Below are 6,815 nucleotides of genomic sequence, written 5' to 3' on the forward strand. Positions count from 1 at the left end.
TATTAAAGTATCTATTTTGGATGGTGGAGTTATGAGTGATTTTTATATTCTTTTAATTTTTTTAATTAGCTTCCAGTTTGTCTATAATAAGCATATATTACTTTAATTACTTAAAAATAAAACTTATTGCAAATTTTCAGAAATTTGGATTTAACACCTGTAGACTTTTAGAAAAAAAAGTTTTTTCTCTGTTGTCCTTATATTTTTCACTTTCTATTCACAATGGTGGTATTAGGTTAGTCAACATGAACCCAAATAGGGTTAATGATCTGGGATGGATGGTGGGGCCAGTAACAAAAGAACTTAGGTCAGTAACTATTTAGCTTAGTAGAAAAAAAATGATGAAAAACCAGTGTGTTCTAGGGATACCCTTTTTGTTTCTTTTCCTGTTTTGTTTTTTTTTTTTTTTGGGGGGGGGTGGTTGGGAAGTGGGTGTGGTTTCCCAATGAAAACCGGAAAACCTACTAGAAAAATTGTACAAGAGCTGTAACATTTAGGGACATCCATTTTGAAAAGCATTTAGAGGGAGTATTATTAGTTAACTACTGAGAAAGTGTCATCTACCTATGACCCTCTAAACCGCTAACCTGGCCCTAGATTAGAAACCAGTTATAATAATCTCACATAGTCTAGTCATGTTCTGGGGCAATACAGGCAAACACTCAATTCTTCCATGCTTACTCATATATAAACTAGAACCCCTGAATTTTATATAGTTAATGCCATCTATTATAATTAAATTTTCTCTCACCTGACATTTCGGGCTGCCGTGCAACCACACACTACATGTTTCACCAGACTTAACGGAGAAATTCCCATTGAGATCTGTAAACAAATCTCTTGTGTCTTGTGTAGCAAGTTGAGTCTTGTGAAATATGACTGGCTTTTAAACCTTTCTCATAGGCCCTACTGGTTGCAGCTACAAACATATTATTCTCATGGTTTAACACCTTCATAAAGTCATGCATTGGATTTGGGCAATTCTCCCATCACCTGAATATACTATATCAAAATCAATAATTACAGGCAACCCATTGATTGCAAAAGGCATACATGTGCAATGAGACATATTAGAGCGCCAGAGCTCTTTACAGAGTAGATACATATTACAGGAAATTGCATTCTCCTTCAGATGCATTTTGTGTGTGGGTGTGATATACTCAGATATAACTACTGTTGAATTATAGTTGTGTACACTTTCCCAAATGATTCAAATGCCCTTAACAATAAGTCATGTAAAGCATCAGGTCCTTTTTTGGTTTGTTTTTTCAATAAGAAAAAAAAGATCTTCTATCAAACTTGGGATATCGAATTTGAAATTATCTTTCTCTTATTTCTCTCCATTGTATCCACAGACCCGAGGAATAAGACAGTAGAGAGTTTTTCTAATAAACGCATATTTGATGGCTCCCTTCACCCTGCAGTTTGAGATAGCAACCTCCCTACCTTCTGTGCTCTGAGTTATACCTTCTGTCTGAAAATCAGAAAGAAAAATAGTCTCTAACTCTGTGTAGCCCATGATAAGGCAAACTTTAAGGGAAATTTTTACCACGAAAGTGTCAGGATTGTTTCAGGGAAGGAGTAGAGTTCAGAATTAAACACACACAAAAAATGTTACATTACAGGATTGTTTTATACAATTTTTTTGCTATTTTTTTATTAGAGAATGTAATATAACTGAAGTATACTTCAATCAGTTTAATTTTGAAGAATTAAATTTTAAGAAGAAACTATTTGTACAAGCCCAAATATATGTACCAGATATTTAAAATCTTATGTGTGATTAAACTAAAATAATGGAATAATTGCTCTGCAGGCTTAATTTTAGCATGCATACTTGCCAGGCAGCTAGCTTCATGACAATAATGGGAGGCCCTCTTGGGTAATGGTTAAGAGCAGACTCTGGAATTAGATGGCCTGAGTTCAAATCCAGACTCTACCACCAACTAGCTCTGTGACTGTGGGTATATTATTTAATCTCTTTAAGCATCAATTTTTCTCAGGAGTAAATGGGAATTGTGATATGATCCTATTTACTTCACAAGATTGCTATAAGGATTGAAGGAGAGATAATATGCATAGGACACTTAAACACTGCTTGGTTGACAATAAATGTTTATTAAGACTAGTGGTTGTTAACTACAATGATTAACAACGGGATGTTTGTGAAAGGGAGATAAAAGCTTCACATGTTATAAAAACTGACTCCTAGTTCACATGGCCATATGGCCATTTTCTTTTTGTTCCTAAATATTACCTATTAGCGGCTCACTGTAAATACTTAGATGTTATCTTTGTGTTTGATAAACTGAATTATTTTCTTATTTAGTAATATAAGTAAGATTGAATGGTGAAATCCAGACTGAAATGAAGATTTATTTTCCCACAAGAGAATACCAGCTGTTGTCATCCACAGAATATCAATTGCCACCATATCCATGCATCCCACAAAAATGGACAAAACACATCCTCTCCCAGGGCCTCAAGATTACAAAATAAATAAGACAAGGGAACCGCCCTCAAGGAGCTTTTTGTCTGTAGGGAAAATGAGACAAATATCAAATAACTCTGCTATGTGGCAGGAAGAGCTATGCTCCTGAAGAAACACAGGGATGAAGTGTGTTGGGAGTTTAAAGGAAGGTGTCATTCCTTCTCTAATCCGTTCATGAAAAAAATTCATGGAAGAGATAGCATTTGAATGGCGTTTTGAGAGAGCAAGATTTGGGTGTGATGTTAGGAAGAAAATGCAGCAGTTATGGCAACTGCATTAGCTAATATTATAGTTTTAATGTTTCTAGATCTATGTCTGTGTAAAGTTATTTTCTGCATACTTTGTTTGTGGGATAGCTCAAAGTTCAAGGAAATTAGATTCCCCATGCTGCACCTAGTAGAGAGAGACTAGGAGGACTTTCTATGATTAACTGCCTCATCACGAAATTAATTCAAAATGAATCTCAGACATACACGTAAAAATTAAAACTATAAAATTTCTAGAAGAAAAATTTGCAACTTAAGGGTAAAGATTTATCAACACTTATAAACAATATTATATAACACCTAAAAATTTTGCTCATCAAAAGACATCATTAAGAAAATCAAAATGGCAGTACATACCGAGAGAAGAGAACATCTGTGCTGAATATACAAAGGACTCTTACAATACAATATATAACCCAATTAACAAATGGGCAAGTCCGGTCTCAGTGGCTCATGCCTGTAATCCCAGCACTTTGGGAGGCCATGGCAGGTGGATCACCTGAGGTCAAGAGTTCAAGACCAGCCTGGCCAACATGGTGAAACCACGTCTCTACTAAAAATACAAAAAAATTAGCTGGGCGTGGTGGTGAGTACATGTAATCCCAGCTACTTCAGGAAGCTGAGGCAGGAGAATTGCTTGAACCCGGGAGATGGAGGTTGCAGTGAGCCAAGATCGCGCCACTGCACTCCAGCCTGGGTGACAAGAGCAAAACTCTGTCTCAAAAAAAAGAAAAAAAAGGCAAAAGACTCCAACAGATATTTAAGAAGATATACAAATGGCCAATAAGCATATGAAAAGATGTTCCTTATCAATAGTTAGAAAAAAAAATTTCAATGAACTGCAACTAACTAAAAGTAAAAAGACTGACAATAAGTGGTATTGATGAGGATATGGTACAAGAAATCTCACGCATTGCTGGTGGGAATACAAAATGGTACAGCCACATTGGAAAACTAATGGCAGTTTATTATAAAACTAAACACACAAATATCCTATGATGTAGAAATTATACTATTAGGTATTTAACCATAGGAAATGAAAACATGTCTACAAAAAAGGCTTGTGCAAGAATGTACAATTATGATCAGGCATGGTCGCTCACACCTGTAATCCCAGCACTTTAGGAGGCTGAGGTGAGCAGATTGCTTGAGCCCAGGGGTTTGAAACCAGACTGGGCAACATGGGGAAACCCTGTCTCTACAAAAATTGTGAAAATTAGCCAAGCATTGTGGCATGTGCCTGAAGTCCCAGCTACTTGGAGGGCTGAGGTAGCAGGATCTTTTGGGCCTGGGAATTCGAGGCCACAGTGAGCCATGATTGTGCCACTGCACTCCAGCCTGGGCAACAAAGTGAGACCCTGACTGAAAAAAAAAGGTACAATTAATAGGCTTGATATAATAAATATATTAAAATGTTTCACAGCAGGGAATACATATTTTTTCAAGTACAAATGGAGCATTTATTAAAAATTGATTATATACTACTTAAAAATACCAGTCACAACATAATTTCAAGAAAGACTAGTATGCTACCTTCTCTGATCACTAGAAAACAATAGTATAAATTATCTCCCACAACCCACATAAATTTACTAACTTAATCATATGCTTATTGGTTAAGGAAGTAAAATAGATATTAGGAAATAATTACAGTTAACGACAATAAAGCTACATATCAAAACATTTGTGACCCAGTTTAATCCATATTTGTAATTAATGTACAGCTTTAAGTACATTTATCTAAAAATAAGAATCAAAAATAAAGGAGTTAAATTTTCAATTTAAGATGCTACAAAGAGAATCACATAATAAAGTGCTAGTGAAAGAAAGTTGAAGGGAGGAAATAGTAAAGATAAGAGCATATTTTAATAAAATTGAAAACAAATAATACCAAGTATCAGCAAAACCAGAAGCTGGTTGTTTAAAAAGATTAATAAAATGGACAAACTTCAATCAATACTGTTCTAAAAAAAATAGGCACAAATCAACAAGATTAGGAATGGAAAGGGGGCAAGTGCAAATGCATTTGAGCCTTAAAACTCCTAAGAAAATATCATGAACAATCTTATTTCAGTAAATTAGAATACTTAGGGAAAGAAAGAATTTTCCAGAAAAAATGTTTGTTGTTATTTTTCTTTAGAAGCAGCATAGTATAATGATTAAAACTGTAGCCTCTGTGTCATATTTCCTGGGCCTGAATCTCAGCTTACTCCTTACTCATGGTGTGATCTTGAGCAAATTAATTAAATTCTCAGCTTTTCCATTTGGAAAATGTGGATAATCACAGAACCTCATAGAGTTGATATAAAGATAAAAATAATAATGGTTGTAACATGCAGAGAACACCACCAGGCAAATATTATGTGCTTCGTAAATATTTTCTAATATTTGTTAATATTATTTTCAGTGACCAAATCTAACTCAAGAATAGAAGAAAATGAACAAACTAATAGCAACTAAGAATCGAATATTGCCTCCACAGGTCCATTTGCATTGTTTTATAAATGAGTTTTACCAGGTTTTCATATAACAATAATTCTCAGTTTTAATAGAAAGAGAATTGAAAAAGAGACAAGGTAAATATAACCTTTATAAAGACAATAAAGCACAGGATAAGATCAGTACAATAAAATAAATTATAACCAATATCATTTGACAATACAGATGTAAAAATATATAAATTAAAAATTGGCAAATTAAAATGTATTAAAAACATATCATGGCTGAGTATTCTATGAAAGGAAGGAAGATACAACATTAGCAGAATATAGTAATGTAATACATATTATCTCAATTAATTCAAAAGAAATGATAACATTTAACACTAATTCATGATAAAAATGCTTTACAAAGCAAGAATAAAGTGAAGCTTTATACAGTTTAATTTCTGACAAAGTAGATTTTGATGTGAAAATACATGTTCAGAAATTTGTAGCAAATGTCATACTTAGTGTTAAGCTTCTAGAAGCATTCTTATTTAAGAAGCAAATAATAATGCCTGCACTCAACATTTCTATTCAATATTGTCCTAACATCCCAGTCACTATAATAGGGCAAAACAAAGAAGTAAGAATGTTAAGAATTAAAAAGGAAGAGATAGGTTGGGAGCGGGAGCATTGCTTCATGCCTGTAATCCTAGCACTTTGAGAGGCTGAGGCTGGTGGATCATTTGAGCCCAGGAGGTCAAGACCAGCCTGGCAGCATGCCGAAGTGCTGTCTTTACAAAAGAATACAAAAAATTAGCTGAGTGTGGCGGTGGTATGTGCCTGTGATCTGAGCTACTCAGGAGGCTGAGGTGGGAGGATCACTTGAGGCTGGGAGGTCAAGGCTCACTTGGAGGTTGAAGCTACAGTGAGCCATGTTTTCACCACTGCACTCCAGCTTGGGTGACAGAGGGAGACTCTGTCTCAAAAAAAAAAAAAAAAAGGAAAAGATAAAATGTTTTTTCTTAGGCAATATAATTATCGTATAATTAGATAATATGCACACTATTACAACTAATATGAACGCTAAATTGTTAGATATGAACCCAACATACTCAACTCAATGGGTTTCTTTTACAATAACCCTTCAGACAATATAATAGAAAAAACTAATTTTTAAGCTACAAAATATTAAAGGCATGTAATACTGAATATCACAAAAATCTCTAAAAATTTATGTAGGAATTACAAAAATTCTTAATAACATAAAAGAAGCTAGTATGTAAAGGAAGAATACATGACGTTAATTTAAATGTAGACTCAATATTGCAGTGATATAAACTCTAGGCAAGTAATCAATATATTTCAATGCTAGTTCAATAAAAATCTAAGCAGAGTGTTTCATGGAACTAAAACAGTGGTTTCTAAAGTTAATGTAGAAGAGCAAAAGGCCAAAAATAGTAAGGAAAATCTAAGGAAGAACAAGTTGGGAGGGGCAAGTCCTAGCAGATAACAAAACTCGGAAAGCTTTGGAAATTAAGACAGTGTGTATTATGCAGAGGCAGACAAATAGGCAAACAGAACAGAATAGAGAGCCAGAAAAATAATCTTTTTATTGATATGTGACAGAGATAA

General features: G+C 34.2%; 1 non-coding gene across 1 annotated transcript; it reads right to left on the minus strand.

Moving 5' to 3' along the window:
* Positions 1-433: 433 nt before the first annotated feature.
* On the minus strand, positions 434-495 carry LOC116466171 (U7 small nuclear RNA). The gene has a single exon (XR_004247415.1). It is a non-coding gene; the product is annotated as a U7 small nuclear RNA (small nuclear RNA).
* Positions 496-6,815: the final 6,320 nt, after the last annotated feature.

The sequence above is a fragment of the Hylobates moloch genome, unplaced genomic scaffold, assembly GCF_009828535.3.
Source record: "Hylobates moloch isolate HMO894 unplaced genomic scaffold, HMol_V3 SCAFFOLD_3, whole genome shotgun sequence".
Classification (NCBI taxonomy): Eukaryota; Metazoa; Chordata; class Mammalia; order Primates; family Hylobatidae; genus Hylobates; species Hylobates moloch.